An 8,604-nucleotide genomic window follows, 5' to 3' on the forward strand; every position below is an offset into this window, starting at 1 on the left:
CCAGCGTCCGGCGTCCCCAATGCAAAGACATTGCCCCACAGCCACTGTGCACCCATAAACGGTACGGACGTGCCATCCCCAAGTTGATCCATTTGCAGAAACATCCCCCAACCGACACACACACACACACACACACACACACACACACACTCACACACACACTCACACTCACACACACTCACACACACACACACACACACACTCACACACACACACACTCACACACACACTCACACACACACACTCACACACACACACACTCACACACACATTCTCTCTCTCTCTCTCTCTCTCTCTCTCTCTCTCTCTCTCATTTTCAGAGGTTCTAGCCTCCAGCTGTGAGATTCGCAGACGGAGGGCACAACCAGGACACGTGTCCACCGGACTGCTGGGACCTGTGTGAAGAAGGGGTCCAGGGCAACCTTCAACCTCGGCACTTAATCCCCTCCTCATTCACCGGGCGGTCTGGGGTTGGCATTGCCCCGACCAGGCTGGCGGAGTGTGTGTGTGTGTGTGTGTGTGTGTGTGTGTGTGAGCTTCAGTACTCCTTTTGAGCTGGTTCCCTGGGTGACCTTCGGATCTGCAAGCTGGGGCTTGTCTCAGATGGTTCTTTCTGGGGACAAAAAACGGGTCGTTGAGGGTCACTCTTTTCTCCCCATTCTTGATTTCTCAGGATGACACCACCCTTCCTAATCCCAGCCACAAAATATGTGAAGACACAACAGGGAGATGACCGCACCTCCACGGCAGGCGGGCTGAAGAGTAACACTGCTTCCAGGGATGGTCGTAGTCTCTGAGTTTTGGGGACCGCTGACCTTCCGAAATACTCCCAAGCCTTCTGGCTGTCAGTTCCATTATCTCCAAGCCAGTTTTCTCCCAATCAGGTTACGTGTCCCTTAAGTAAGCATTTCCACGAATACCTTTTATTTTTAAGGAAAAAATGGAAAGGCAGACCTCTTCCCTCTCCCCCGAATTTGCTGAAATCGCATATTGTGAACGCCTAGAATAGTGTTTGGCATACAGTAGGCGCTCATCAAGCATTTGCAGAGTACTCCCGCCAGACTGCGGAACTGGAAAGTGGATGGCCACTGCCACCTGGTGGTATCCAGTGGAACTGGCCTCGAGATCCTTCTGTAAACGTGGGTGGGTTGGGTCCTGATCTGTAAAAGGGAGATTGTTCTAATAGTACACTCCTATGGGTAAACACGGGGCACAGGTCAAGGGCTTCGTGCAGGGATCTGATATGTGGAAATCTCTTAGCATGAGTTGATTAATATGATAGTGATGGTTACATCCCTTTTCTGGGTTTATTTCAGAGGGATTCTGATGACTTTGGATGCTGCTGCTACTTGGAGAGCAAAGAGTGAAACTGAAGTAGAATGAGTGGCAGGTGCATCCCTCCCTCTCTCCCTAAAATGTTCAAAGACCCATGGAAGATGATAGTGTCCACGAGATAGCTAGCATTTTACATAGTGCTCGCTGTATGCAAAGAGTTGTTCTAAGGACTTTAAATCTTTTAACTTATTTAATTGCCCTAGCAATCCTTTTGGTCAAATACCATTATTTGCCTCATTTTACCCATGAAGACCCTGAGGCCCAGAGGGATTCAGTACAGGCCAAGTTCATCAGCCAGCAGAACTGGGATCCAATCCAGGCGTCTGGCTCCTGTCCTCATCCAGTGGCTCAACTGGTGTCATTTGCTGTAAGGTCAGACATCCCTCACCCTTTGCCCCCCGCAGAGGTCTCTGGAGGGCTTGCTGCATGTCCATCCTTGGAGAGTGGCTACAGAGCACTTTACATGTGATTGGTATTTTTATTTCCTTTCAGTTAATTTAAATTTAAATAGCTGCATGTGGCCAGTGGCTACTGTTTACACAGCACATCCCTAAGCTGGATGAGGACAAAACCCCAAACCCACGTCTTTTGTTCATCCTTGTGTTACCAAAGTCCTAGGGCAAAGGCCTCAGATCCAGGGACCCCAGCGGACCAGACTTGGCCACCTGTCCCAATATGCCAATCAAAGAGGGCAAGCGGCTATGAAGGGCAGGAAAGGAAATTTAAGCAGCGTGGCCACACTGGGAAGAACAGATGACCAAAAATCTGTCTTCAAGGGGCTGACAGGAACCTTGAGGTTTTATAGAAAAAGACACTGTTTGGGAGGTCTACCTGGAGGATTAGATCGGCTTGGTCAGGTGATGGTGTGGGAGCTCTGGGAAGGTCATTATCACTTCAGGGGACAATTCGGTTCCCAACATGAGATGATTGCTCCTAATGCTTAAGGAGCAACGTAGGTTCCTTCATGGGGTAATTGCTCCTGCTGGGGGTGGGGCAGTTCAGCTGCGGGTGATCTGTTCAGCAAGGCTCCCTGTTGCATGGGGGTAAGTTTGAGTTGCTTGTCCTAAAGATGCTGATCAATCAGACCTGTGGTTCCTGGAATCCAAGAAAACTGCAGAAGAAAGTGACTCCGAAGGGCTGGGGGTGAGATGGAAAGGCAAATGGAGTTGGTCAGGTCAGTGCCTGGGTCCTCCAGTGACCTGTACAGGGAAGGACTCACTAAATATTGCCAACCCTCTAAGCCTTGCCAACCCTCTCAGGTGTGTGTATTCCGTGTTCAGACCTTTCACGACCCTCTTTCTGTTAGTGAATCAGTAGATCATTTTCCAGAGGGATTTGCTGTTCCTGGCTTTGAAGTGGCCAGTCCATTCTGGTGGATCATTTTACTTAAATCACAGGACTTTCGGTAGGTGTCTTGTTTTGCACATGACAAAACCGAGGTTTAGTTTTTAGACCCTGTTGGTGGCTCCTTGGAGGAGGCAAGGTGATCCTGTTCTCAGGGGCCTCCTGGTTGGTATAAGAGGCTGGACCTCCTCCTGGAGACCTGGGAGTCCTTCCTTGGCAAGGCTGAGAAGGGACTCCTCAGAGGCTCTAGCTCCTGACTGTCCCCTCCTGGAGTGGGGATGGGAGACTTCCAGCTGTTTCCACCCCTTGATGCATCCCTGGAGCGAGCAGTCAGGGGCACTGAGAGAACCGAGGTGGGACCCAACATTGCTACCGATTCACCATTTTGTGGCTGTGACAGATATCACCAATTGATTGCTAAAAATTTTCAATGCTTTTCATGCCTCAGCCTGTGACTTATGGTACCCAGTCTGTATTCGAGGATTTAGTCACTGTTGCAAAATATCCTCCTCTTCCAGTTATTTCTGGGGGTGCACAGCAGGACACCCCCACAGACAGCTACAAGTCAGTGTGTCCGCTTCAGTCACCACGTGGCAGCCATCGACTCTTCCTTTCCTGCATTGACTTCCATGATCAGGTCACCTGATTGTGGTTCCCTGTGAGGCTACTGTGGAGACACGCTCCCAATGCCCCAAAACTGTTAGTTAGGAAACATTCAAATAACAGGACATTTGTTATGGCCTCAACAGTAGGAATTTTTGTTATCATTCAAGCCGAGATGTGGGTGATCTCACAGTTGGTTTGTTGCTCAACAATGTCAACAAGGGCCCAGATGCTTTCCAGCCTTCTGCTCTGCTGTTTTTAGCTGGGCACCTCATGGTCACAAGATAGTTGCCACAGCACACCGAGTATCAAGTCTTTAAGTGACAGTTTCCAATGTGAGAAAGGTGTTCAGGGAAGAGAGCTCTCCCAGGAGCCTTTTTGTTAATCAGAAAGAAAATTGTCCTTGAAGCCATAGCAGGTGGTCAGAAAGGGTCACACAGCCTCCCATCTTGCAAAGAAAGTTGGGAAGTTATAACTTGGTACAAAAAGACTCAGTAAAGACAGAGGGTGAGAGAAAGGGGGTTGAGGCAGGAGCGGCCGGCATCTGCCCCAGGTGTCCCTCCTCAGAGTGGGCAGCCAGGAGAGGTTTGACTCAGCAGTGTGCCTGTCCAAAGTCCCACCCAGCCACCCAGGAGAGTGACTTCTGGGCTTCTGACTGTCACCACTGTATAAAGTAAGACTGAATTGTTGCAATTCCAGGTTACTTATTTATAGGTCTTCCTGAGCCTTCCCAGTGGAGATTCAGAAATCTCAGAACATTTATCTTCACTCGGTTATCAAGCTCAGAGTGGTGTGGGCTCCAAGGTCAAGGTCAAGAGAGAAGCTGGAGGTGAGGCCCAGCTGTGCCAGTCCTAGAGGCCACGCTCTAACCACTGTTTTATCCTGCCATCGACCCCTGAGCCCACACCCTCTTAGCAGCAGCACTTCCCCTCATATGGTGGTATGCCCGTGAATCACCTGAGGCTCTTGCCAAAATGCAAATCTGGTTCAGAGGGATAGAGAAGGTTCTGCATTCAATTGAACTTTCGGGTTGTCCCAGGTCTTAGGACCTGGACTTTGAGTAGCAAGGCCAGTTGTTATCAATTCTGGCTGCTTGCTGCAATCGTCTGGGTCAGAAGCGAATGAGTAAAGGGAGCGTGGATAAAGGGTTCCTGGTCCTTCCCAGGCCCAGTGAGATAGGATCCCAGGGGATGGGGTCCAGCGAGCCGTCGAAGACTGAGTCAGGCTCAGACTATGGCTAAGAGGGAGGCGACGTGGATAGAATCTCTGGATGGCCATGTGACTTTAGAGGAGTCATTTGGTTGGTCTGTGTCTCAGTTTCTGCATCTGCTCGGGGGAGGGGGTGGCGGTTAGGGTGACCACAACAGTCCCCACTGGTAGGAGCTTAGTGAGCGTGACTGAGGGACTCCTCGGTCAAAGGACTGTCCATTGACCTGGAGCACAGCCAGTGTCTAGAAGGGAGTAGGTGCTGCTGTTTGGATTTAGAAGGATTCAGAGGGGATTTGGGTCAAGAGGGTAAAACTGGTGTCTCACCCCTCTTCCTGGTGGTTCCTTTGGTTGAATATAAATTGGGTGAAAATATTAAAATATGCCTGTTTCATGCTCTCTCTCCCTTCCCTCTTTGTACCACAGGATTCTCAAAGTGTGGCCTGGGGAGCCTTCCAGAGGGTCTGCAAGATCAAAACTTCCTATTGGGCCTGAGACCTCCTTTCCCTTTCCGGGGTCACGGTCAGAGTGCACAGTGGCTTCAAGACCTGGGGCTACAGACTGATGGCAGCAGCTGTAAGGCTCCAGCTGTCTTCAATTAAGTCAGACTTCAGAGAGATTTTCAAGAATGTAATTATCCTGTGCTTCTTATTTTTTGTTTTGGAAAATACAGATTTTTTTTTTAAATAAAAGAGTTAATGTTAACATGTAATGGGTTTATTATTGTTTTTAAGTAAATGAATCTTAAAAATTCCTTGTTCTAATTTAACTAAGGTCGATATTGTTATCTGACTGCCAATATAACCTCCTCCAGGTTTTTTTTTTTTTTTTTAGTACCACTGAGCCACACCCCCAGCCCTATTTTGTATTTTATTTAGAGACAGGGTCTCACTGAGTTGCTCAGGGCCTCGCTTTTGCTGAGGCTGGCTTTGAATTTTCGATCCTCCTATCTCACCTCCCGAGCTGCTGGAATTACACGTGATCGCCACTCTGCCCAGCTCAAATTCTTTTAAACCAAAACAATAACACTGTAAGAGTTAGGGCATGAGGTGTACCCTCAAAGCCCCTGTATTAGTACAGGAATATTAGAGGCGAAATGACTGGATCCTGGGTGCTGGAACCTGATCAGTCCATTCTAGCCTGGATGACTGACAGGTGGTAGGTGGGGCGTGGCTGCGGGGCGGTGGGGCGTGGCTGCGGGGCGGTGGGGCGTGGCTGCGGGGCGGTGGGGCGTGGCTGCGGGGCGGTGGGGCGTGGCTGCGGGGCGGTGGGGCGTGGCTGCGGGGCGGTGGGCGTGGCTGCGGGACGGTGGGGCGTGGCTGCAGGAGGTCACTGGCGGCTGCCCCAAGGGTTCCTCCTCGCTGCAGCACCTTCCCTCTTCTCTCTGTGCTTCCTGGCTGTCATGAGGGGAGCAGTCTTCATCCACCACACCCTCCCACCATGATATTCTGCCTCATCTTGGCCCAGAGCAATGGAGTGGACCTTCTCTAGACTGAGATCTCTGAAATCATGAATCCCACAGAGGCGAAGCTGACCAACAGAAGCATTTAAGCCCCTAGCGGGTGCTGGCTTTGCTAAAAGCGGGATCCAGAGTATTTGCATGAAGTACATAGAGCCTTCTGGGCTAATTTTTTATTTTGGAGTAACTGAACCCGGGGTCTTGCACATGCCGGGAAAATGCTCGAACCCTGAGCTATCCTTAGCCCCACCCCTACACCCCCATTTTTTTTTTTTTGATAGAGTGTCCTTCTATGTTGTCCTGGCTGGCCTTGAACTCCTGGGTTCAAACAGTTCTCCTGCCTCAGCTTCCCCAATAGCTGAGGCTGCAGGTGTGTGCCACGATGCATGTTTGTCTTCTATGAATATTAACATGCAAAAGGTTTCCAAGAACCACCATTTGAGCCACACTTTTCTAGAAACATCTTTCTAAAAAGAACAGCCCACAGTTACATGGCATTTGCAGTTTACCAAGCACCGTTCCAAATAATACAGACTTCCTGATCCTCATGATGGCCCTATGAGGTGTACTTCTTTCCCATTGAAATTGACCCCCAGAAAGAGCAATTACCCAGAAACCACCGGGGTTCCCTGCTGAGGACAGGGGCCTGGGTTTGCAGAAGAGGCCTCTGTTGAGGTCCCCCACGGCCAGGTGAGCCTGGTCCGTGGGCAGGCCCCTGGCTGGGGTGAGGACTGGCCTCCTCCTCTCTCTCTTCACATTTTTTGCCAACGGTGAGGCCTAGCCAACCGTGAAAGATTCCACCAGACAGGCGAGGCTGAGGTGGGAGCTGTGAGGTGGGCCTGGGAGCCTGAGGTGATTCAGTTACATAAGGACCCCTGGGACAGGGGACAGTTATGTAAAGACAAGGACAGGGGGAGAGGAGGCCCAGGATGGCACGGTGACTCAGGGCACAGGAAGAAACCAGGAGCTGGAGGAGGAGCAAAGACAGAGTGGAGGGAATGTGTCTGCTGCCACCAGCGGCCACCATGCAGGGGGGGCGCTAGGGCAGGCCAAAAGGTGCTTCCTCTGTCCTGTCACCTCCCCTAGTGCCCCCGTCCTGTAGGCGCCATCCTCCACTCTCCTGGCCCCTCTGAAAGTCCTGCTGTATCAAATTCCTTCACTGATTAATGAACAAGAGCCAGTTTCTGTTGCTTGCAAGCAAGAACCTTGATTATTACAGAGCCTGCTTCTGCTGCACGGCTAGAATGGCTAGGGCCTGGGAACTTCTAGGGACACAGTAGGTGCTCAATGTATGCAGGCTGAGTGAGTAACAGCACAATGGATATTGACGCACTTCCTCGTCATAGTTTTTACTGTGGTGACTTTTCTGCTCGAAGCCCACTTCAGTGGTCGAGATGAGCTTCAGGAATGCCACAAGGCCATAGAGAGACAATTATAATAGATATGGCACGAGATCAGAGGGAGGCAGCGTGGGGCGGGGGGAGCTCAGAACAGGGGTTCTTAGCTCGGGCTGGGGGCGTCACGAGACTCCAGAGAGGTGCTGACACCTATGCTGATTCTGTGGGTGGTTGGCAGCCAGCTGGGTGAGAGAGCAGGGAGTCGGTGCTCCAGGCGGAGGGGACAGCATGGGCAAAGGCCGGTGCCCAGGGAGCAGGCAGCCTAGAGGAGGGCGGGAGGGTGGCTAGGTGGCCTGCCAGGGTCAGGAATTCAGGTCGGCTGGGGGGCCACCAAAAGTTGTTCCGTGCTTTCCTTCTGTCTGTTGGGAGGGAGTAGATCCAGGACTCGCAGAGACGCATGTCTGCATTTGAGTAAATCTCGCTGGGTCCTCAGCAGATCTCCACTGCCAGGAGGACCTGGGTGGCTGCAGAGGGACAGAGGAGGTGCTGGGAGACTGTGACCTTAACCCTTTCACTTTTTTTTCCTTTTTCCTTTTTTTAATTATTTTTTATTTTATTTATTTTTTTTTGGTGGGTGCTGGGATTGAACCCAGGGCCTCATGCATGCCAGGCAGGTGCTCAACCAAGCAGCACCCGACTTTCTATTTTCGTGTTAATATACAGTTGTGTGTTGCTCAATGGTTTTATTCTAAGAAGCACGTGGGTAGGACATTTTTCTATTGCAAGAACATCATAGAGCCTTTCCACACACTAAGATGGCTATGATGTCACTAGATGACATAATGGTACCACTGTTGTGTACGCCACCTGTCATTGACCAAAACGTTGTCATGTGGTTCATGACTATCATTTGTAGTGAAATATCTTCCCCAGTTAAAAAATCAAACACATCCTGATCATAGAAAAGTCCAGAAAGTTCTGTACATGTCCAGTGAAACATATTCACCATGATCATCCCACTGAGAAAGAACTGTTTTCTCTTATTACACATTTTATTGAATTTATATTACATTTCTGTACTTGAAATAGTTAAGTATGGCTTTAAGTTCTGATTTAAACATTTTACACTGTACCCTTAACATTTTGGCACATAGTTGCATTTTATTTTATAATACTTTCAGTACTGCCTTGTATTTGGTTGTCAACCAAGATAGCTAATTAGATAACTAACCTGACCATGTATTCTTAAAATCAGTATCACACAAGAAATTTTATAAAAAAACAGTTTCTAAGCACCAGTTTTTTTTTTCTCCCAGGATT

General features: G+C 49.8%; 1 long non-coding RNA gene across 2 annotated transcripts in view; it reads left to right on the plus strand.

Moving 5' to 3' along the window:
- The window catches only part of LOC308652528, a 6,464-nt gene extending 1,357 nt beyond the window's left edge, over positions 1 to 5,107 (plus strand). The window contains exons 2-5 of one of the 2 annotated variants that reach the window (XR_014022812.1): positions 321 to 900; positions 1,317 to 1,390; positions 3,982 to 4,111; positions 4,915 to 5,107. This is a non-coding gene — a long non-coding RNA (uncharacterized lncRNA). Of the gene's footprint in view, positions 1 to 320; positions 901 to 1,316; positions 1,391 to 1,586; positions 1,710 to 3,981; positions 4,112 to 4,914 lie in introns of those variants that run through there. The other variant, XR_014022813.1, reaches the window with a different exon arrangement.
- Positions 5,108 to 8,604: the final 3,497 nt, after the last annotated feature.

Source organism: Spermophilus citellus (assembly GCF_964194105.1).
Source record: "Spermophilus citellus genome assembly, chromosome: 6".
Classification (NCBI taxonomy): Eukaryota; Metazoa; Chordata; class Mammalia; order Rodentia; family Sciuridae; genus Spermophilus; species Spermophilus citellus.